At 57.0% G+C, this 24,955-nt stretch overlaps 1 protein-coding gene across 1 annotated transcript in view; it reads left to right on the top strand.

Moving 5' to 3' along the window:
* PRR13 (proline rich 13) overlaps positions 1–24,955 on the top strand; it is a 326,900-nt gene that overhangs the window by 206,743 nt on the left and 95,202 nt on the right. The gene's annotated exons all lie outside the window — the stretch shown is intronic.

Raw genomic sequence — 24,955 nt, 5'->3', positions numbered from 1 at the left:
AGCCTGAGCCAGCCCCCGCTCCTCAGTCCCCCTGCCCCCACAATGGGGATTAACAGCACCCCCCATCCTTATCCTGTATCCTCCATCCCTCCCCCGCCCATCCCCCGTCCCCCGTGTCAGCTTCCGAAAGCTTTTCCTGCTAAACTTTCCCCTGTTATTAATAGTTCGCCAACCACCATGACTCAGACTAACCCACTCTGCTCCCCAGGGCCCCTCGCCCAGCACAGAGCCCCCGACATTAACCCTCTCTGTTCCCCTTTCTCTTCCCTTGGGGAAGGTAACCCCCTCCCCCCACTGCCAGGTTAACCTGGATCTGCCCCTAGGCAGCGTGTTAACCCCGACTGGTCCAGGCCCTGCTTGGAGCAGAGGCGTGTTTAAGGTGGGGGCTAGTTAACACCTTTCCTAACTGGATGCATTGCCCAGCACAAGGCCCTACAGAGAGACGGCCTGGTTCCCTCCCCCGGACCCACTCCCAGGGTCAGATCTGTGCAGCAAGGACCCAGGGGAGCAGCTCCCCTCTGCGGGAGGCACAGCACAAGGCTGCCCCAGGGCGGGGGGCATGCTGGGTGGCAAACACCACTGTGACTACCCCGCTGCCCCCCAGGAACCCTGCCGGGGGCTGCTGGCTCTGCAGCTGGACGCACTGGGGCCTTGTTTTAATCTCTGTTGCCAGGAGCTTGGCTGGTTGCCTGCCCAATGCCTAGTATATTGCGCCCAGAAAATGGACTGTCAAGGGGGGAAGATCCTGGGAGAATCCAGCTTGATCTTTTTCCTCCCTTTCTTCCTTCCTTCCTTTCTCTCACAGACCCTGCTTGTTGCTCTCTCTCCTCCTCCCCCCACCACCCGTCTCAAGCCTCGGCCCCGGATGCTTCCTTTGTGGTCAGAGGGACTGAAATAACCCTCCCTTAATGGGTGTGTGGGTGCGGCACTGCGGCTCTCGCTAGCTCCTCCCGGAGCCCGTCTCGCCCTGTGCCAGCTGCCACGGGGCTCCAGACAGCTCAGCGGCGAGCAGTGGAGGGGACACCACAAGCATGCTGGGGGGGGGGGGGGGGAATGTGTGAGCCACCCTCCCTTCACCCTGGGGGGAAGGATTCATGGATATGCAGCCAGCGTAAAGGGCCCCCTCCCAGGGAATATCAGGGTGCAGAGGGGTTCCCCTACAGGCACCCCAGAGGCAGGAGGGGGTGTGGCTGGGATGTAAAATAGCCTTGCTATTTTAGAGGCCTCGGCTATATTGATCCTTTTAATCTAAAATCTCATCTGGGCTGCTGTGCCGGGTGGTGTATCTAGGGCCTGCTCTGCCGATGCTGGTGTCCTGCAGATCTGCTGCCCGCTGGAGGAGAAAGCGGCACAGAGTCTGGATGTTTTCCTACTGTAACTGGTTTATTGATACTCTCTCCACCAGTCCTGGAGCAGAGGTGGTTACAAATGGCAGGCAGGCAACCCCCTTCTGCCAGGCATCTCTGCCCAAATACCCGTGTCCGGGTCCTAGCGAGCATCTCAGCCCCCCAAATTGGCTCTCGTTTCATGCACCATGTGCTGCATCAAAACAGGAGAGGGCTCTGTGTTTCTAAAACCAAACCAGCTCTTTATTAACAGAGCAATGTACAGAGGGTGCATTCCATCCATGTACATACAGATTGGCTTCCGGGTGCCGCCTCTAAACCCTTCCCTCCTGCAACCTGGGCTCCTCCCTCCGACTTCCAGGCAGGTTGCCACACTAAGGCAGGGAGTAAACTCTCCTGCTACTTGCTAGGGCACCTCATAAAGAAACTGCATCACAAACAATGACAGTATTTCTTCCAAGATTGAACGCTGCTAAGAAAAAGGATTTGTGTGACGGCACCACCTGGTCACTCCTGAAAGGACATGCCCATCACCCTCATATCTCGGCCCCCCATCTCTCTTTTCACTGGCAAATCTTTCCAGAGCCCCCAGCCCCTCCCAGCCTGCCCAGAAACATTCACCCTGTCATGCCAGGACTGTGATCCCTTCTGGTTTCTCTGAGCCCTGTGCCTTTCCATTTCCAAGAGCCCTGCCGGCCTGCAGGGGGAAGCCACCTATCCCAGAGGAGATGCACACACCATGCTCTCTCCTCAAGCCCTTTCACCTCGATCTGAAATAAAAGCCAAGGCTCTCGCTACCCTTTGGGGATGGGACCCAGACCAGAGGGGAAGGATAGCCCAGTGATTTGGGGCACTAGCATAGGCCGTGGGAGAACCACATTCAATTCTCTGCTCTCCCATGGGCTTCCTTGGGGCAAGCCACTTGCCCTCTCTGTGTCTGAGTTCCTGTAAAATGGGTATAATGAAGCTTCCTCATCTCTAAGGGGTGTGGTGAGAATAAATGCATTACAAGCTCACAAAGCACTTTGAGATTTATTGATGAAAAAGCGCTATAAGGAATAGTCTTTATTACGACCCCCTAAGGCTGAGCCGGAATCTAAAAGCCACCTCTGGCCCTTTTGATTGCCCACAGCAATGCAGGTCCAGCTCTCTTGCGCTCCCCTTTCCCCAGGTGCATCAGGGCCCCACTGCGCTAGGTGCTGTACATACACATGAAGAAGGACAGTCCCTACTCTAAACCATTGTGTGCAAGGCCAGCAGTGAAGATAGGAACAGAACCTGCCTCTCTCAAAGCACGAGCCAGCGCCCTCACCACTAGCCCACACTGCCTTTCTGCTGGCCTATGCACTCTCTGACCCATTCAAGGATACTTTAGCCAGCCTTGGCTCAGCTCCTGTTCTAAAACCTCTGGCCCAGCTGCCTCCCTTCCGCTCTCTAATTAGGAGATAGAGACAGCAATATTTTTTTTTAGCTGTCCTAGTTTTTTGGGTTTTTTTTTCTTTCCTTCATCCATGCAAATGCTAAAAATGTGAGCAGCAGAGACGTCACCTTCCCCCGAGACTCCTCCCTGGAATACCACCAGTGCCTCCCTGAGATACAGGGCCCCCCTGCTCTGAACAGGCCCCAGGAGCTTCTTTGTATGCAGGACTGTTGCCCCCTAGTGGCTGGGCACTCAGAGGCGAAGACACAAGCGCTACAACGCACCCATGTTCTTTGCAACAGGGAGTTATGTTTGTGGGGCAAAGAGGCAAAGAATCAGATCCCAGCGTCCTAGGGGTGTGCGGGATTTATCTAGTAAATTACAATGATTTGTACTGCATAGAAGCCCCAAGCGAGATTAGGGCACGAGGCGCTGCACAGACCCAGAGTGAGAGACAGGCTAAATAAACAAAGAGTGAGAGGGGAAACTGAGGCACAGCAGCTCAGGGACTTGCCCAAGGTCACCCAGCAGGTCGGTGGCAGAGCCAGGGATAGCACACGCATCTCCTTAGTGCTAGGAGGCTGCTCTACCCAGTGGACCACGCTGCCTCAATGAGTTCTTGCAATAATTGGTTGAGAGGGGCAAAGTACCATTTTTATTGCTAATACCACGCTAGGTGCTGTACAGACATACAGTGCATGCCCTAAAGGGACGTACAGTCTAAAAGACCAGGCACAACAGCTGGATGGGCCAGGCAGGCGTGGGTGAGAAATGGGGTAAGGGGACAACTGGGGGCACTGGCCTGTCACCCTATACTGGAATTTCCTACATGGAATTGGGGGTGTTCTCGGTGGGTCCAGCTGTGTGGTAGGTACAAGAGCCAATACCATGTGACTCGACCAGCGAATCACAACTGCTACCTGTGGCAGCCCACGCCAGCCGGGATTATTCGCAATGAAGATCCTGGTTGCCACATTCAACGTGGAGGGAAAGTGCATCAGCTCCTTTGGGAACCTGCTCCTAGCGGGGCGGGGGACGGGATGGTGGGGCAGGGATCATGTCTTCTGGAGAGATTCAGATCAGCAGCTGGAGAGACTGAATGTGAAACTGACTCAGCTGGGGTCCCGGGCCCTGCTGAGCGAGGGGCCTGCAGTCACCTGGGTGGGGAACGAATGGGATTTTGAAGCCGATGCACCAGTGGAACTCACGGTTCACTGGGGTAAGCTGAAAGCTTCATGTGGCGCCAGGACAGAGCATCCGTGCTGTGGGGGCTACATTGGTACCAACATGCCCAGCACAGAGACATCCCTTTGCAGGGCAGATAACGGATTGGGCCCTGGGAATCCCCAACTCCTGCTGCAGCCTCCAGGCAAAGGAGGCAGAAGGTTGCAGTTCCGAGCCTGAGACAGTGGGCTTGGGATTAGGGGAGGTAACAGCAGGGCCCTAGGGAGCACAGGAGGAGAGAGCAGGGGGATATGAATAGCAGAGTGACTCTTTGAGTCCTCATCACGCCACGTGCTGCACAGACACACAGTGAGAGACAGTCCCTGCCCCAGCTGAGATCAGGGCCCCGTGGTGCCAGGCATTGCATAGACACAGTGAGAGATGGTCCCTGCCTCAGCTGAGATCGGGGCCCCGTTGTGCCAGGCGCTGCACAGATACAGTGAGAGACAGGCTCTGCCCCAGCTGAGATCGGGGCCCTGTTGTGCCAGGCGCTGCACAGACACAGTGAGAGACAGGCCCTGGCCCAGCTGAGATTGGGGCCCCGTTATGCCAGGCGCTGCACAGACAGTGAGAGACAGGCCCTGCCCCAGCTGAGATTGGGGCCCCGTTGTGCCAGGCGCTGCACAGACACAGTGAGAGACAGGTCCTGCCCCAGCTGAGATCGGAGCCCCATTGTGCCAGGTGCTGCACAAACACATAGTCCCTGCCCCCAAGAGCTCACAGTCCAAACAGACAAAGGGTGGGAGCAGAAACAGAGGAAAACTTGCCCAAGGTCAGCCGGCAGTTCAGTGGCAGAGCCAGGCACAGAACGCAGGTGTTCTGAGTCTCATCTAGTGCCCTGCCCTTTGGGTCGCATTGGTTTTCTATCAGAAAACTTCCCACCTCCCACTCAGGCACCCCCGGACTGGGGAAGCTCGGCAGAACTCCACAGCAATCCCAGGCGGAAGGCCCAGGTAACTGAGAGTCTTGGCCTCCATGGAGAGGCAGCCGGGTACCGACATGCACAGAGACGCGTGGCCGAAAGCGCAGGCATGTACAGCAACATGTGAACATGCTGCCGTGCGCAGGGATGCTTGCCAGCCAGCCAGCCAGCCAGGCCGGCACACATGCACACACCTGCCACAAGCCAGGCTCGTGGGTGCTGCCATCTGTCGGGCACCCTTCACTTGCAGCTTATGGGCACTACCAGAAGCTGGGTGCTGCCATGCTCCTTCTTAGCTGCAGGCACCAATACAGGCCTATGGGAGGCTGGCTTTGGGGTTTCTTGGCTCACCGATCCTCCTGCCAGGCTATTCAGCCTGCCCATTGGTAGCTGGGCTAGTGCCCACTGAATCCTGGCAGACTTTGCTTTGGAGGCAGCCTCCCTGGCAAGGAAGGCCAAGCCACCCCTGCTCCCCTCTGACCTACTGTCTAATTACCTCATTACCCCAGGCCTTTGGCTAAAAGTGCAGGGCACGGCACCTCTCCAGCCCTGTCTTGTTTTTCAAGCTGTGCGGTTACCACGTGGAACAGGCAAAGCCCTCCTGGTCGTGCCATGCGAACCCAGCCAGCCAAGGGAGAGGCCTCACAGGGCTATTTCTGCCCCTGCAAGCTGGGCTCGCTCCCCAGCAGCGAGCCCAAGCGTGAGGCAGGAGGCCCCTGTGCTGGGGCAGCCCTGCCTGTTGCCCCTGCTCCAACGGCACTGTCCTGGAGAGTGCTGGGCACGCTGGTGGGTCGGCAACGGAGCTCAACAGCCAGTGGGAATAGGAGAATCTCCCCCCAGCTGAGAGCAATGGAGAATCCCCAGGCCACTGAGAGCAACTGCGAGGTTCTGGGCACGGAGCATTTTGAAAGTGGAACCCTAATTTTCAGCAGGGACCTCAACTGCGGGAGAGGAGCTGCGGGCGTCTCTGAAGATTGAAGTTTATGCTGAGCTCAGAGATCAGAACAGAAATGGGCCTGCTGTTCTATTTATCTGTCTTCGTACATGTTCTCTCTCTCTCTCTCTCTACATCCTCTATGTCCCTCCATCTATCTATCTATCTATCTATCTATCTATCTATCTATCCCCATGCACGTCCTCTAGCTATGTCCATATACACCCTCTATCTCTCTCTCTAGTGAATATCTCTCCCTCCATTTACAATGTTCCAATCACCCTGGTACCTCTGGGTAGGGTGACCAGATGTCCCGATTTTATAGGGACAGTCCTGATTTTTGGGGCTTTTTCTTATATAGACTTCTATTAGCCCCCAGCCCCTGTCCTGATTTTTCACACTTCCTGTCTGGTCACCCTACCTCTGGGCCTGACTCAATGCCCACCAAAGCCGACAGGAGCCTTCCATCAGTTCCCCGAACTGCTAGGAGCCTGCGCAGCAGGGAGCAGAGGGCTGGGCCGGCTTACCAGGGGCACGTTGCTGTTTCAGTCGAGCAGCTGGGCCGGCCCCCACCACGCTAGCCCTGCCACCACTCTGTGGCCCGGGCTTGGTTTAGATGAATCATCATTTCAAGTGAGCACACAAACCATAATTAGGTTTGGAATATAAATATGGAAAGTTACGCTAATGTAACCGACCGATATAGCTTCCCGGCTCATTATCTGCACCCGGGCAGCTCCGCAGAGCTATTTTCTGAACAAAGAGCCTCACATTCCAGTTATTTAAATAAAGCCCAGGGAGATTTATGGGTTGTGGAGGCCTGGAGGTGGGGAGCGGGGGGGGGGAGGGGGAATCGCTCTGCAAAGCCATTGTGTGTTGGGGTAGGGGGGAATGGTCGGAACGTCGCTCTTAGCGAGATAGACAAGACAACTCATCTCCCAGCCCTGTCCTGAGGGTGCCGCTGAGAACGGACAGCCTGCGAGGTAGCAATTCTCCCCCATGGGAACCCAGCCACACAGGGGGAAGAGCAGAGTCGGGTGATTAACCCTGAGACCAACCCAGCCCATGTCCAGGGTGGTGTCAGGCTAGAGACCCGGGCAGTGTCTGCGTCCTGAGCTGGTGTCATGGTCTCTGGCGAAATAAGGCCACGCCGCAGTGACACCATCTCACCCCTACGATGGGCCACATCACGTGGCTGCTCTCTGTGGCGTCACGGTGCCGTTAACACAAGGGGATGGCGGGTGACACAAGAACAAAGTCCGCGTCAGGAGCGGCTCAGGCAGCTGGAAACGCTGCTCCTGACACGCACACCCTGTGCCGCGTCCCCTCCCTTTACAGACATTCATGAACTCACCCCTGCAGCTCACCCGCCCTTCAGGCCACTCTCCTTCTCCCATGCTATGGATGGGAAAACCGAGTCACAGAGAGGCAATCAACCACCTGGCATCAGTTGTAAAGCTGGGATTACCACCGAGCCCCCCGACCCAGTTCTAATCACACCTGGCCAGACTCAAAGCGCTGCTCAGCACCCTGCAGGATCCTTCCCTGGAGCCCCGCGGCAGGAGGGGAGGGGCATGGATCTGGTCCATCCCTGCAGGGAGGCAGGGATACCGCAGTGGGCAATCTCCAGGTCTGCTCAGATACATCAGGAAAATTGGGGGCACTGCAGTTGTCCAGGTACGCTTTCTGCCTGCCAGTGTACGGATCACCTGCCCCTGTCAGGAATGACGCCCCCTGCTGGTTCCTTAATCATAACCTCACTGGCACCTCCCGCGTTTTATGCAGGTCGGTTTCTGGGGTTTTGTTTATCGATCCCTTTCCACTACCCCAGGCTCTTCACACCTCCTGGTGCAGTCCTCAGCTCCACCCCCCAGGCAATCCAAATTAACGTCATAAGAACATAAGAACGGCCCTACTGGGTCAGACCAAAGGCCCATCTAGCCCAGTATCTCGTCTTCCGACAGTGGCCAATGCCAGGTGTCCCAAAGGGAATGATCAGAATAGGGAATCATCAAGTGATCCATCCCCTGGCGCCCATTCCCAGCTTCTGGCAAACAAAGGCTAGGGACATCATCCCTGGTCATCCTGGCTAATAGTCACTGATGGACCTCCCTGTTTTTTAAAGTTGTTATCACGGTCCTCCCAGCCGGGCCTACCTTCTCCCTGCAGGATTTCCACACAGGCTCCCTTCCCAGTGCACCCTGAACTGCCTTGCTGTCACCTTCCTTTCCTCTCAAAGTCAGGTGACATCCCGTCCCCCCACTGGGCGCACCCGCTTGGTCATCAGAGATGCTGGACCCGCTTCATTTAAAGAGGCCAGCCACCCTGAAAGAGGGGGCTGTCGGGTTAAATTGATCCAGCACAGCCAAAGGTGGGAGGGATACCACGTTAGATGGGCACACTGCCATCTGAGGGACGCTACATGCGTCTACCCAGAGGTGCAAAGGTCCAATCCTAGCACGCTAGGACAAGGTGCGGAAAGAGTTTGGGGATTTTCATATGGTGGCACCGGAGCCATGAAAGCGAGCGAGGCTTTGGTGAAGATATTTGCGAACGTCTTGCCTTTCAACGGGAATGCAATTGATCTCTGAGCAGGGCTAGTCTACATGCAGTCCGGCACTGACATCACCAGGCTGGGTTTCATTCACACCATTTTGTATTTCCCTGCAGGAGGGACTAACGACACTGGAACAAGACACTCTTATTCCGGAACAAGAGTGTGTCCACACATGGAGTTATTCCTGAATAGCTATTGGGATTTAAATTCACACCCGACCTTAAGCTGAATTTACTTTCAAATGTAGACATGCCCCTTGATTCAGATTCAGAGTGCCTTAGACCTAGGCCGTGTCGGGGGAGGTGAAAAAACACACCCCTGAGCGACGTAAGTTTTACTGGCATAAGCGCTGGTGCTCACAGCCCAACGTCGGCAGGAGAGCGTCTCCCGCCGACATACCTACCGCCCCTGGTTTAGGTGGCTTTATTATGTGGAGAGGAGAGCTCTCTCCCGTCGGCACAGAGCGGCTACACGAGTGATTTTACAGCAGCGCCGGTGCATTGGTACCGCTGTGCCACTGTAATTTCACTGGTGTAAACGTGCCCCTCCAGTGGTGCCCATATAGCTAAAGGTTTGATAACGAAACCTCTTCAGCGTTACCTGTGTGGACAGTTAAACTGCTTTCAACCGACTTTCGATCCGTTTAGCTGAAGTACACCAATTACAGGCCCAGGCTAAACCACTATCACCAGGTTGAAACCAATGTGGGCGAGTCTAAAATTGCACCAGTTTAACTAAACCGATTTAAATTAAACCAGGGCGGTGTCTGTGTGTAGAGGAGCCCTCGGGTCTCGTCTTGACTAGGAACAAGATTGAGTTTAGATCAGGCTTTAGATAAGCAAAACTCCACTGTTTCCCCTACACTTGGCAAATCTCTACACAGTGTTTCTATCAGCAAAACGATGTCAGTGAGGGGTGGGATTTTTTTACCAATACAGTTATGCCAGTATAACCCCATGTGGACGCAGTTATACCGATTTAAAGGCGCCTTACACCAATATAGCTTAGTCATCTTCCTGTAGGGGAATCACTATACTGGTATAAATACATTTATACTTGTATAAGTGCAGGGTGACCAGACGTCCCGATAAAATTGGGACCGTCCCAATATTTAGGTGTTTGTCCCACGTCCTGACCGATCTTTGGTCGGGATGCAATTTGTTCCGATATTTCACTCCGCTGGCAGCACTCGGCTTTTTTTTCTGCTCCACCGGCGGACCCCCCTGCTCCCATGTGTCCCGATAGTTTCTCCCATCTCACGCTATATAAATGTATCCAGGGAGTTTGTGCCTCTTTTGCTATCCCAGTATAAAGCAGTACAATTCGCGCATATTCACGAGGCCATTAGAAGGCCATAGCCCTGCCTCAGTGGCAGAGGACTTTAGTTTATGAACTCAGAAGAGAGAGAAACTTGATTGCGAATGGACAAAACCCAGACATAAGCATCGGTCCTGGAAGTTTTGCCTTTGTAAAGAACCAATTCTACGTCAAAGTTAGTAAGAAACATTTCTTCCCCTCCCCCACCTCTGCTACGCTCAGACCTCAATTCACTTGATGGACAGATCACCTGGAAAACATGTGAATGCCCCTGCAGCCCAGAGAGTCATGCAGTCCAGGCTGTTTATGAATAGTTCAGAAAGGGTTAATATATGATTCCTAGATCTATTCTAGGTAACCCCCATCACATTAGTATCTGAGAGCATCAAACCCTAAATGGATTTACCCTTCCAAACACTCGGGGAGGCAGGACACGGCTATTATCCCTTGTACAGATGGGGAAACTGAGGTCCAGAGAGACTTGTTCTCTTTGGTGAGACTTGGACCCCTACATTGCTTAGGTACTTTTGAAAACTGTGCCCTAAAGCACTTGCCTAAGTCTGTGGCAGTGCAGAGTCAGGTCTCTTGACTTCCACGAGTGTACTAACCACTGGCCCATCCTTCCTCTCTTAGAGAGACCATGTGCCAGTGGTGGCTCTTAGGACAGCTGCAGAAGGTGCTGCATGTGGCTAGATTGGCCCCTATAACAAACTGATTGATGATGTATCTATTAACCATTGATTAAACTCACGTCTAAGAAAAGGGACCCAAGGCTTAGCTGTGCTTTGCACCAGTTTAACAGCAAAAAGGTTAGGGCATCGGAGTACCAGTCCCAGGGCAGGTGGGGGTCACCGCTGTCGCTGGGAATGTCCTAGCTTTGTTAGGTTGGACACGCAGCTTTGATTTGCATTGGGGGGTTGGGGGTTCCAGGGAACAGTTCCATAGATCCCCCCAGTCTGTATTCAAAGGAATCGGACAAATGACAGGAGATCAGGTACTAAAGCCAGAAAACAGGCCCCAATTTTAAACAGGGAGGGCGATTAACCCTTGGAACAAGCTCCCGAGGAAAATGGTGGATCCTCCATCACTTGGAGGCATCAAATCCAGACTGGTTGCCTTTGCGGAAGGTGCTTCATTCAAACACAAGTTATTGGGATCCCTTGTAGCCGAGTGAAATTTTCTGGCCTGCGTAGAGGAGCTAATAGTCACTTCTGGCCTTCAAATCCATAAATCTATGAACTGACACACAGTTATAGTAGATAATTAATAATAAATACTAATAATATCTTGGTCTTATCTAGCCATTTTCCTCAATAGATCTCAAAGCACTTTCCCACGGAGGGCAGCATCATTTTCCCCACTTTCCAGATGGGTAAACTGAGGCTGGGAAGTGACTTGCTCCAGTGGTCAAACACAGAGAGATTGTTCTGCAATGGAACAGGAGGCCTTTTTGGCTCTACTGTTGTTTTCTGACATGTGCCCAGACCCAGTCCACACGCCAAACCGGAGCCAAGCAACCCCCTTTCCCCCGAGACTCCAACACGTAGGAAGGAGGCTGCGTGTGACTTTACTATTGGGTGCACCACAGGGAGAAGCAAATGGCACCATCTGCTGCTCTCAGACACTACCTCTGAGCTGACAGCCCATGAGCGGGCTAGAAGGTTCTGATCCAGTGCAGCAAGAAAGCAGGCGCACGGGGCTACTCGGGTCGCATGGGTCAGATCTAAATTAGAAGGGAGAGGGGATGCCAGGCTGGAGGGACTCACTGGGCCGGGATGTGGGGGCCGTGGCCCATACAAGACGGGCGATCTGAGCCTGTTTTTCCCACTGCCAGCCACTCTACCTATTAGCATCAGAGCTTCCATCCCGAGTGAGAACTAGTCTGCAGAGCGAGAGAAGAGCCCTTCTGCTCCCAGGGGCCAGGGACCAGGCTGGGCAGCAAGGGGGATGAAAGGGGATGCAAATCGGCCTGGGGAAAGAAAGGCTGGAGAGATAGGAGTGGGGGGAAGGAGGTAGTGGAGAATTAGAGGACAGAGGGAGGGGATGGGGGGGTCTCCAGCCTGGTGCCCCCTCACCCCGCAGGGCAGGAGGGGATGGGGGCATTCTTCAGCCTGCCACCTCCTGAACTCCAGGATGGGGGCAGGGACAGGGGGTTCTCCAGCCGGATTCCCCACAGTCCCAGGGAAGCAGGGGGTTTCTCTGTTTGCGGCATGGAGGTTGGGGGGCGGTCAAGGGCCGACACCTCTTGCTCCCACCCCCAGAATGGCTCCGCGTCGCATTCCTCCTGCCCGGTCCCGACCCGACCGCACGCTGGGAATTGCTCCCCTAATTGCAGGCTCCCATCGGGCCAGGCTGCCGAAAGCCACATGAGAGACGGCCCCAGGCTTCACGGAGGCTCCGTGGCCGCTCAAAGAGGCTGGGCTGGGCCAGCCCCCCCCAGCCCGTCGCAGCCGTCATGTGGCAGCGATTGAGCTTGTGGTGGGAGCCCTCATCAAAGCCTTGGCTAGCAGAGCGCAGGCCGCAGGAGGTCTGGCTGCACTCGCGGGGCCCCGGGCTGCGAGGGGCGGGCGTCTGCCTGGCCCCAGGCGTCCAAGGGCCCGCGGCTCCGGGGGGCAGGCCACAGGCACCCTGGGCAGGCCCAGCACAGGGTGACTTCCCCAGGAGCCGGCTCTGAACGGGGCCGGGGGCTCAGCCGGGCCTGAGGTCTCCTCATCCCCCCAGCCCTGCCAGTGAAAGGGTGGGGGCCACAGATGGGGATCCGCCAGCCCCCAAAGCTATTAGGGGGTGGGGAGAGGAGAAGCCGGGCCCCTGCAGACAGCCGGCTGGGGCGTCATCGGTTTCACCGTGGGTCCTGGATTCAGCGTGGTGTAGCCGGAGAGGGAGGCAGGCTGGGAATCAATCCCCCAAACACTGTGCCCTTACCCCCAGTACCTGTCCCCCCACCCCAGCATCCCACCCCCACCCCCCCAAACCCCCTCCTCTATCCCCAGCACCCAGTCCTCCCTCCCCAACTGCACCACAGCACCTCAGCCCCCTCGTCCATCTTCAACCCCCACTTGGGAAATGCTCCCCCCCCCACACCATCGGAGGCCCTGTGGCTCCAGTCGGGGGCTGGGGGTGAAGGCAACTCAGCAGAGGGGCTTCCGTGGCCAGGGGAGCAGAAGGAGCTGAGGACAGGCCTCAAGGCAGGAATCGGCCTAGGGCTGTGAGCTGGCAGCTGGGTTGGCTCACGAGGGGTGAGGCAGCGGGAAGGGAGGTGAGACCACGCGCAGTTCGCACACTGGGCCCACACACACACACAGCACACACTGCACCACTGCACACAGCACACCGCTCCCCCTGTAGACACGCACACACGCTGCACACGCACACACTACACACACGTACCATGCACACGCACACACTACACACATATACCATGCACACACACACACACACCCAGACCATGCAGTCACACACATGCACTACACACATGTACCGTGCGCACACGCACGCACACACACAGACCATGCATGCACACGCATACACTACATACATGTATCATGCACACACACACACATACACAGACCATGCATGCACGCGCACACACGTACCATGCACACACACACACCCAGACCGTGCATGCACACACATGCACTACACACACGTACCGTGCACACACACATACACTCACGCCCAGACCATGCATGCACGGCACGCAGTACACACACATACTGGGCCGGATTAACCTTTTGCGGGCCTGGCGCCAAACATCTTTGTGGGCCCCCATGGAGGCAATGGAGCATGGCATGGGAAGGTCAGTCCCTGGAGTGAGCAGCCAGCTAGAGGCAATGGGGCATTGCATGGCAGGGGTGACCTCGCACCACCCAATGTGGGGGCACTATTTACAAACTGGCAGTTGCCAGATGCACAGTGGCCTGCCCAACCCTGTGCTGCCAGCCTGCCCCTTCTCCTCAGGGGCAGGCCCATGCCACACCACACAGTGCCCCCCTCGCCCAACATTCCCCAACTCCCTATGGCCAGAGGCCCCCCGGACCCACTATGCCCAGCACCCTCCCGACCCACTCACAAATGCACAGTGCCCTGCACACTACCACCCCTGCCCACAGCCCCACCACAACTGCCCAGCACCCCCGCCCACAGAACCCCCACTCCCTAGTGCCCCAATACACACAGATCCTCCCCGCCCCTTCACAGCCCAGCACCGCCCCCATACTGCCCACAGACCCACTCCCCTAACCCCTGCCTCCCAGCCACACTCACTGGCAGTGCTAGGAGGTGACTGTGTCTGATGGGCTGAGTCGGCAGCGCAGCCAGAGTTGGTCCCAGGGCCGGGAATTGCTCCATCTCCTTGGGAGTGGCGCGATCAGCCAGGCCAGGACCTGCCCCGGCCAGGGTCCCTCAAGACACGCTTGCCCAGAAGGGCCCAGTCAAGCCCTCCACACTGTCTTCCCCCCCCCCGCCCCACACACACACACCTGTCTGAGACTGGCCAGGCTTCTGCACCAGTCCCAGGTGACTCAGCTTTGGGGAGACAGATGGGGCCCTACAGGTGGCAGGAAGCAGAGACTCCCCAGAGCCAGACGTACACTGGGGTCTGGCCAGGGGGCTGAGAGCCAGCAGGGTCTCGGGGCACAGTGCAAGCAGAACAGGCAGGGGCCCCTTCTGAGCATGGGCCTGGCTCCATGGAGCCACTTGAGCCACTGTACACCCCTTATTGCACACGTACCGTGCACACACACACACACACACAGAGACCATGCATGCACACGCAAACACTACACACACATACCATGCACACACGTGTGCACGCCTAGACCATGCATGCACACGCACACACTACACACATGTACTGTGCACGCACACACACACCCAGACCATGCATGCACACGTACGCACTACACACATGTACTGTGCACACACACACACACGCCCAGACCATGCATGCACACGTTCGCACTACACACATGTACTGTGCACACACACACACACACACAGACCATGCATGCACACGTACGCACTACACACATGTACTGTGCACGCACACACACACCCAGACCATGCATGCACACGTACGCACTACACACATGTACTGTGCACACACACACACGCCCAGACCATGCATGCACACGCACGCACTACACACATGTACTGTGCACACACACGCGCGCGCACAGACCATGCATGCACACGCACACACTACACACATGTACCATGCGCGCACACAGACACACACGGGCGAGCACTCATTTGCCCTGGGAGCCTGCGGCTCAGCCAGTGGAAATGGAATAGATCCATTGACGACCACACAGCTCCTGAGACTGTCACCAGCTGCGGGGCCGACCTTGCACCTCACGCGCAGAAACTGACACTGTCACACATGGATGGGTGTGGCCAGTCCTTCCTGCTGCTCCCCACGCCGGACCCACTCTGTGCAATACACAGACCCGTGTCCTTGTGGCCATCCCGGGGCTGCTCCCCCTGCCATTGGGCTGGACCATCACTGGAAAGAACTTAGCCCCTCCAGCTCCTCCTGCAACCAGAGCAAGAGACGACTCCCCATTCGCAGGCCTGCTGGGGCTTGACACACAGTTGGGCATGTCTGATCCCCCCCAGTAGAGGGCAGCAGCTTGCGTCTTGCTTGGGCATTAATTCCTCGTTAGCAAGTTTCCTTTTCTGATGTCAGTCCCTTGGCATTTCGCCCCACCTCTGATTGGCTCCGGGAGTGCCCTCTCAGCAGTGCCCAACTGCTGTGAGCTTCCTTTCAGCAGTGTCCTGGCAGTGACAGCTGGGATCCCAGTGTTGCGAGCTTCCTCACAGCAGTGCCCTGGCAGTGACAGCTGGGATCCCAGTGCTGTGAGCTTTCCTGCAGCATTGCCCTGTCAATGCCCAGCTGGGACCCTGGCACTGTAAGCTTCCCCAAAGCAATGCCCTGATAGTGCCCAGTCAGCTTTCCAGTGTTGTGAGCTTCCCCCCAGCAGTGTCCTCCCTGCACTGTGAATATCTCTGCAGCAACACCCTGCCAGTACCAAGGCAGGGAGTGTCAAATGAAATCTTCACAATTTACTAGTCCCAAGACTATTTCCTAACGCCTGGTTCCACAGAACCCCCCAGGGATGTGGGAAAGCAGCTGGGAGCTGTCAGCCTCTCACACCAGCCCTGGGATGACGATGCTGATGGCGACTCAGCAGGGAAGCCAGAAGGTCAGACTCAGAGGTGGGCAGAGGAGAGAGAACCAAACAGGTCACCGATAAAACCCCTGGCCCTTCGGTGCCAGTGGAAATACGATCCCGTCAGGGAACAGGGCAGTTCAGGACCCCTGGACTCAATTCCCAGATCTGGGTAACTTTGGGCAGGTCCTTTCCTCTCTCTCACGCTGTCTCCCCTCCCACCCTTTCCCTAGCTAGACCTGGAGCTCTTTAGGGTAGAGCCTGTCTGTATGTACAGCTCCCAACACAACGGGGGCCTTGACTAATACACCAGATGGATCACTAGGTGTTAGCACCTCACCACAGGACAGCAGTGCCAGCGGGGGCAGAGGCCCAGCCACCCAGGAGAAAGGGCAATTTTCAGGGAATTCAGCTGTGATCAGCTCCACACCTGGATCAGGATGCCCCCTTCCCCGCCCCAGAAAGTCACTGTGGGGCAGATGGATTGGGGGCAGAGCACTGTGGCTTTCAGGCCCCCTCGTCCAGAGTCTGAAAGTGCTGCCCCAGAGGTGGGGGGAGCTCGAAATACCACAATCCCTCCTTTTCTAGGGGCTGGGTCTGGATTTCCTGGTCCGAGGCACATCGGCGGTTAAAAACCGGAGGCTACAGGTGAGCTCTGTTGGGGTTGGTCCTGCTGTGAGCAGGGGGTTGGACTAGATGACCTCCTGTGCCAAAGCTAAGGAGGCTCCCACCTTTTCTGAGCTGCCCACGGGCCTGATCCATGGCCTCCCAGCCCACAGCGCAGGGGATATTTTGGGAGTGCTCCAAACCTCCCCCCCATTCCATGGTTACTGCATGGCCTGCTGGCTGCCTCCAGGACTGGCCCAACTTGTGCTGTCGGTGGATCTAGCCCAGGCTAGGGGGACAGGAGAGGCAAGCCCTGTTCTCGGGCCTGAACCTCGCCCCAGCTCTGGGACGAACTGGCGGATAAACCCCAAGTATCTTGCCCTGTCCCGGCAGTGGCAGCTGGAGACAGGCTTCCCCTTCGCTTCTAGCTGACTTCCAGCTATTGCTCGGCGTCACCATGGACGACTGCCCTGTTCTGCCCCAGAAGTGGTTACATCAGCCTGGTCGGAGGCCCTGGGTATTCCTCAGGGTTCGGCCCCCTCTGTCACTCCCCTTGCAGAATCCCCACCCCAGCATTGGGCGTTTGTGCGGGAGGGGACATGTACGGATTGTGGGGGCCGTGTGCCACTCTGGGTGTACGTGCGTGTCTAGTAGAGTTTGTGTAAGTGAATTGGCATCAGGGCTGTTGGTGGGATCATGTGTCTGTCTGGGGGGCTGTGTGTATGTTGCAGGTGTTGTGGGATATGTGTGTGTTGTAGTATGTTTGTGTGATGCAGGGGTTGTGGGGGGTATGATGCCAGGGTTATTGTGTGTTGTGTGTGTATGACACAGAGGATGTGGGGAGAGGTGTAGGGGTGTGTGATCCAGGGGTTATGGTGTGTTGTGCGTTGTGGTGTGTGATGCAGGGGTTGTGGTGTGTGGGAAGGTGATGGGGGTTATGGTATGTTGTGGTGTTTGTATGATGCAGGAGTTGTAGAGGGTCGGGAAGTGTGTTGCAGGAGTTGCAGTGTTTGCAGGGGTTATGATATGCTGTGTGTTGTGTGTGTGATGCAGAGGTTGTGGGGTGCTTGTGTGGCAAGTGTGTTGCAGGGGTTGTTGGGTGCTTTGGTGTGTGTATGAAGTGGAGGTTGTGGAGTGTGTGATGCAGGGGTTTGATGTTTTGTGTGTGTGATAATAGGTGTTGTGAGGGGTGATGCAGGGATTATGATGTGTTGTGGGAGGGAAGTGTTTTACAGGAGTTGTGTGCTGTGGTGTGCTTGATGCAGAGATTGAGGGTGTGCGTGGGCGTGTTGCAGGGGGTATGTTGTGTTGCATGTTGTGGAAAGTGTGTGATGCAGGGGCTGGGGGTCTAAAGTGGGGTGTTGCAGGGGGTGTGGTGTGTGTGTGGAAAGTCTGTTGCAGGGGCTGTTGTGTGTGGGGGGTGTGATGCAGGGGATGTGGAGTGTAATACATGGGGCATGGTGTGTTGTGTGTTGTGGAGTATGTGTGATGTAGGGGATGTTGGGTATGTATGTGGGAAGTGTGCTGCAGGGAGTGTTGTGTTGTGGGAGGGTGATACAGGGTTGTGACATGTGGAGGTGTTGCAGGAGGCATGTTGTAGTAGAGGTGTGATGCAGGGGATGTGGAGATGTAGCAGAGGGGGTGTTGTGTTGTGATGTGGAAGTGTGATGCAGAGGATGTGGGGTGCATATTGCAGGTGTGTTGTGTTGTGGGGTGTGTTGTAGCGGGTGTGGGTGTGTCAATACACCATGAGTGTTGCAGGGGGTGTGTTGTATTGTGAGGGTATGATGCAGGGGTCATGGGGGGTTGCAGGCAGTGAGTTGTGTTGTGGGGGGTGATAGAGGGGTCATGATGTGTGTGTTGCAGGTGGTGAGTTGTGTTATGTTGTGGGGTTGTGATACAGGGATAGTGGGGGCGAGGGTTTGAAGACAGTGTATTGCATGGGGGGGTGTTGTTGCAGGCAGTGAGTTGTGTCATATTTCAGGGTGGGATTCAGGCAGTGTGTTGTGTTGTTTGGGGGTCTGTGATACAGGGTAGTGGGGGGTTGCAGGCAGTGAGTTGTGTCATGTTGCAGGGGGTGTGTTGCAGGCTGTGAGCTGTGTCATGCTGCAGGGAGTATGTTGTGTTGGGAGTGATGCAGGGGGTGGGGGGTTGCAGGCAGTGAGTTGTGTTGTGTTACAGGTGTCTGTTGTGTTGTGTTGGGGTGATGCAGGGGCTGGGGGGTTGCAGGCAGTGGGTTGTGTCATGTTGTAGGTGTGTGTTGCAGGCAGTGTGTTGTGTTGGGGGTGATGCAGGGGCTGGGGAGTTGCAGGCAGTGAATTGTGTCGTGTTGCAGGATGTGTGATGCAGACGATGTGTTGTGTTGGGGGTGATGCAGGGGCTGGGGGGTTGCAGGCAGTGTGTTATGTCGTGTTGCAGGGTGTGTGTTGCAAGCAGTGTGTTGTGTTGGGGTGATGCAGGGGCTGGGGGGTTGCAGGCAGTGGGTTATGTCGTGTTGTCAGGTGTGTGTTGCAGGCAGTGTGTTGTGTTGGGGGTGATCAGGGGCTGGGGGGTTGAAGGCAGTGAGTTGTGTCATGTTGCAGGGTGTGTGTTGCAGGCAGTGTGTTGTGTTGGGGGTGATGCATGGGCTGGAGGGGTTGCAGGCAGTGAGTTGTGTCCTGTTGCAGGATGTGTGTTGCAGGCAGTGTGTTGTGTTGGGGTGATGCAGGGGCTGGGGGGTTGCAGGCAGTGAGTTGTGTCATGTTGCAGGGTGTGTGTTGCAGGCAGTGTGTTGTGTTGGGGGGATGCAGGGGCTGGAGGGGTTGCAGGCAGTGAGTTGTGTCCTGTTGCAGGATGTATGATGCAGACGATGTGTTGTGTTGGGGTGATGCAGGGGCTGGGAGGTTGCAGGCAGTGAGTTGTATCATGTTGCAGGGTGTGTGTTGCAGGCAGTGTGTTGTGTTGGGGGGATGCAGGGGCTGCGGGGGTTGCAGGCAGTGAGTTGTGTCATGTGTGTTGTGTTGGGCGGGGGGATTCAGGGGCTGGGGGGGCTGTTTCCCCACGCGGGGCGGGGGTGGCTCTGGCACACCCTGGAGCTGCATTTCTGTGGTTCCCAACCGCCATGGCAGGGAGCCCCGTGGGCAGCCCGGCGGCGCTCGCTCTGCCCGCTGCTATTCCAGTGAGACCAGCTCCTTTGGCCTGGGCAGCACAGATCCGGGGCAGCAACCCGCCACCCCCAACTCGGCTGCCCCCAAGCTAAGCCCCTCTCCCTGCTAGCCCATAGCAGCCAGACCCTCTCACTGAGCGGGGTGCTAAACACCCAGCACCCAGCAGCACCCTGGGGAGCAGTGGAGACTCCCCACGCCCACCCCTACTGAGAAAAATGGGAACTGCTGGGGGGAAGCTCACAGCACTGAGGTCCCAGGTGAGCACTGGCAGGACACTGCTGGGGAGAAGCTCACAGCACTGAGGTCCCAGGTGAGGAGTAACAGGGCACTGCTGGGGGGAAGTTCACAGCACTGAGGTCTCGGGTGGGCACTGGCAGGACATTGCTGGGTAGAAGCTCACAGCACTGAGGTCCCAGGTGAGGAGTAACAGGGCACTGCTGGGGGGAAGCTCACAGCACTGAAGTCCCAGATGAGCACTGTCAGGACACTGCTGGGGAGAAGCTCACAGCACTGAGTCCCAGGTGAGGAGTAACAGGGCACTGCTGGGGGGAAGTTCACAGCACTGAGGTTCCAGGCCGGCAGTGGCCCTGCATTACTGGGATCCAGTAGGGGTTGGCAGTGCCCACTCTGGCAGAGTGGCAGAAGGGAGCACAGTGGCCCAAGATGAGCGGCAAATGGGAAGCAGGGAGCTGGGAGAGGGTGGAGATAAAACCCCCGCCTGGCACAATCCCTGCCGACTCTGAGCTGCTTTCCAGACCGCATATGGGGCCATTGGACTGCACCCACCACTGACATGCCACCACCTCTGGGATGGGGCACAGCAGCTGCTTCACACCGACATACACAAGAGCTTTGGGCAGGAGGTGACGAAGACTCCAGGGGCAGAGTCCTCCCTGTGTGGCACTGGGGCAACTGGGAAGCCGTTCAGACTGGTATTCAGGGGCAGGTGGGGCCCCACCTGGGAAAGCAGCCTCCATGACACTTTGCAGGGGCACAGGTCCCCCCAACCCCACCATCCTTCCTCTAGGATGACAATGACTTAGGCCTGCTTTCTACTATGGAGCAGGAAGGCATCACCCAGGCTGGCACTGGGTCTGGGCCTTTGGATCTCCTGCCCTGTCCTTGCAGAAGATGCCCACCGGCCATTAATGATCCTGAGCCTCCACATTGTGTCTTGGGCATAGTCCGGACTCGGAGAGGAGAGCACCCCATGCTCCCCACAGCACCCCCTGGTGCTGCCCAGAAGCTGGCACTGGCAGAGGGGAGAGCACCCGCTACTGAGCTCCCTGCAGCACCTTCCTGTTCTTTGGGAGACTCCCAGCCAAGCAGCAGCTCTCCCCTCGCCCCCCGACCCTGATGAGCGTAAGATCTTAGCTTGGGGGTGCATGTAGGCCCCTAGCTCCCCACTTCCTGCCTGCAGATTCACCCCATAAGAAGCAGGTCTCCAACACACATACACACCCCGGGGAGCCCAGTCTGCTCCCAAGCGGTTAGACAGGGCCAGTCCGTGTGTGAGAGGCAGTTAAAGGGAAAGAGGAGGGTGGGGGAGATGGAGGAGGAAACTGAGGCAGAGAGTGGGGAGAAGCCAGTACACACAGACCAGATTCCATGGTGGTGGTGGGCCGGGGCGGGAGGGGGATGCAATGACATGTGGAGGGTATGTCCAGACATTCTCCTCCTGGCAATCCACCGCCACTGCCCCTGCTTGGCAGCCTCAGCAGAGAAGCCGAGGGCTTCATGAGCCCTGAGACTAATGGTCCCTCACTGCCCCTGCCTGCTGGCCTGGCAACTGACTCACTTTGGAGATAAAAGCTCCTGAAAAGCAACTCCCATCAGCTGCTCCCTATGGGGCAGGGGAGGAAGCTCCTTCCCTTCCTGGCCCATAGGGCGCTCAGGCCTACACACTCCCCCCTGCCACATAGGGACTCAGTCACACTGTCACCTAGCGGCCCCAGCCGAGTGCGGGGCCCCAAGTGTGCCAGGCGCTGCACAGACCCAGACTGGCCCTGCTCCAGAGAGGTCACAGCCTGAGCTGGCACCGGGTGAGAGGAGCCATGACTTGCCCTAGGGCAGATCCCAAAATAGAACCAGATCCCTGGAGTCCCTGTCCAGTTCTGCCACTGGATGCTGCTCCCCTCTCCTAGATCTCCCTGGAGACTCTGCGCCCAGTGCTGGCTCTTTGCCCCCTGGTTCGTCAGGGCTGAGCCCTGCCGGCACGGCCCCTGAGGCTGGGCACCTGGGGAGGCCGGGGATAACTCTGCTGCTGGCGCCCTGCTGAGATATCAAAGGAGCCATTAGGGACCCTGACTGCACATCAGGTGATGAGCAGCAGGAGAAGGGGAGGGAAGTTAAAGGGCGAAAGGAGGGCCGAGATTGGAGAGATTTGGGCAGGCTGCAGAGGAGAAGGCTCCTGTGCTGGGGTGGGGCAGGGGGATTGTGTGGAGGGGCAAGGAGGGAAGAGAGGAGAGAGAGGAAGTCTGGGAGGGAGGTTTGGGCTAGTGGGGTCAGGGCCAGTGCCAGGGTTGGGGAACTGGTTTGTGCTTCTCTAGGCTTGGGAGCAGCCTGTCACCATGGTTTTGTGCCCTCTGGGCAGGGCTGGGGCTCTAGTCTGTCCATGTCTCTCTCTTTGGCATTGGCTGCTCTCCCAATGGCTATGACTCTCTGGTGCTGATTCCTGTGTAAACCCCCCTGAATGGTTTGGGATCCAGCTGCCTGAGAGAGGTGTCTCACCCCCCCACCATCAGCCGCCCCTGGGACTCCCAAACAGGCCCTAGACTTAGCCATCTGGGGCTGGGAGCTGGCTCTGGGCCTGGCATAGGGGACCCCCAGCAATGAAGGGGGCTCCGGGGAGTGCTCAGAGCTGATCGGACCCAGGGCTCCCTCCCGCTGGCTTTACACCTCGTGATTCCTATAACGGAGTTGCTCCCAGTAAGCTCCAGTGTGAGACCGGAGACTGGCGCACCGAGTCCTGCTGGAGACGGGCTGGATCTTCAGGAATCTGCCTGCAGGCGGAGTGGTGCTGGCGCTCCGGCCGTGCCCGCTGCCGCCAGGGTTCATCCTGCCCTGCTGTGGCTGTCTGACATCCATGCATAGAGGCCTGACCGACCCGACTCGTCTGCCAGGCCTTCCAGTTCTGACCCACTTACTGCAGGACGCCGATGGCAGCTGGCAAGCTGTTTGCGGAGGTACCTGCCAACTCAGGCTTGCCCTAGTTCAACCACCTGGTTTTTAGCCCCCCAGCCACACATCTTTCATCACGACACCCACTCTCACTGGGGCTGCCATGCCAGGACGTGGCAGCGGAGTCCCGGTGGCGGGAAATCTGGCGCTTAACCCCAACCACCAACCAGTTCCTCGTCACAGACCCTCCCGCTCGCCCGTCCGGCTTCGACCTGCCCCGTCGCCAGTGAGTTCTTCTTAATCGATTCTGGAGTGGGCCAGGCCTCTGCAGCCCACCTGCCCCAGGGTCTTGGACACAGTCCAAGCTGCAGCTGCGGCGCCGATCAAACAACGATCCGTGTTGTCGAGATGGGCCCACACCACTAACCAACTTCAGCAGTGGGCTCTGTTAGCAACCCTTGGCCGCTATTGCAAATGCTAAATAAACAGTGGCCCGAAGTCTCCCTTACACTAGGGCGTTGCTCCACTCTGACACTGGGCCTTCAGCTGGTGGGATCAGAAGATCTCACCCTCCACCTCTCGCCTGCTGCTAACACCAGTTTACAGTGATACCAGGGTGTGCATGAAAATCAGCCTTTATGTCAGTCAGAGTCTCAGGGCCCTGCCTGTAGCATCCCTCCCAAGAGAGCCCAGGGGTCAGGGGACACTAGCTAGCTGGAGTGTGTCTCCACTTCTCTTCCTCCCAAGGAGGAGATAACCCAGTGGTGCTTAACATCCTCCTCTTGGGGATACCCTCCTCCCCGCCATTTAGCAATGCAGATGCTGCTGCTGTTTGCATCCTGCAGCCCGACTGATGTCCAGGCGTCTCCCTCGGGGTACAGTGTGATCGGTGGCAGGATTGCAGCCCGTGTAGAGATGTTCCCCAGCTAGCTTTGATCCAAGCTGACTCCTGCAACCACAGCGGTGAAGCTGTAGCTCGAGTAGGCACCCAGTTCTGGGGGGGCCCAGAGTCAGCACAAGGCCAAGGAAATTCTGAACCGCCCAGAGCTTGGCTCCGCGTGGGCTGCCGGCTCCCCGGCTCATCCATCCCGTGCTTGGCTTGGGAACATCAGCCAAACCCTCGCCCGGCCTCCTCCTCTTTTGGTTGTCGCTGCTCTTGTGCTGACGCCGGAGGCTCGGCTTTTTCCAGCACTGCGGTCCCCCAGCGAGCGGGGAAGGCCAGGGTTCCCAGGCCGCAGGCTGACGGCAGCGTGTGGTGCTCGGGGCTCCAGAGCAGACCAGGCCCCAGTCGCACCCCTCACTCCTGGAACAATTTCCGATTGGGTTGCTTGAGTAAATCCACCAAGAGTGGCCACTTCCTGGAACGTTCTCCTGTATCCGAAACCACAGGAGAGGGACCCCGTCGCCAAAGGGAGCGAGAGTGTGATCAAACCCAGATGGGGACCAGGGCGGGGAGGAGGGAGCTACACACCCACTCACCCCACTCCCAGAGGCGTGCACATATACACCCCCCACACACACATCACAGGCGTTCACATGCACACACACACATACAAACAGAGATACCCATGCACAGACACTCCCACATGCTCATATCCAGCCACATACACACAAAGAGAGAGACTTTCCCCTTCTAGCAAACACACTCAGAGTCTGTTGCGCAAATTCACACATGGTGGTGCACATGGACAATGATCCGACACCTGGAGGATCTGGCCCATCATTGGCGTTTCTTGCTATGGACACAGTTTGTTCTAGGTTTTGCCTCTTACTGGGGCAGAAGGAGGTTCTGGGTGGGGAGGGAGAGGGGAAGATGGTGAAACCAGCCTAGTCAGTTTCACTCCTGGGTCCTCATTCTGCTTTTACACAGTATAAACCAAAGTGCTGATCCTTGGCTCCCCTCCGTTGAAGTCATGGCAAAACTCCCACAGACTTCGCTGGAGCCAGCCTGGTGTGAATCCAGAGACAGACACACAAACACACACACAGAGTCACTTTCACTTTCCTCTTCCCATACACTAACCCAGGCCAATCTGAAACAGGAAAGAGAGAATTCCCACCCCCCCAGACCGAGCCCTCCAGCTCCTCAGTGAGATTTGTTGTACCCCCAGGAATTCACGCCTTTTGCCTCATTCTGTGCTTCCCAGTAATGTGAACAGCTGGTGCCAGGAGGCAGCCTAGATGGCTGTTCTT

The sequence above is a fragment of the Gopherus flavomarginatus genome, chromosome 16 (genome assembly GCF_025201925.1).
Source record: "Gopherus flavomarginatus isolate rGopFla2 chromosome 16, rGopFla2.mat.asm, whole genome shotgun sequence".
NCBI lineage: Eukaryota > Metazoa > Chordata > Testudines > Testudinidae > Gopherus > Gopherus flavomarginatus.
Note: the sequence above shows the minus strand (reverse complement) of the source record. Positions and strands in the feature narration are given on the sequence as shown.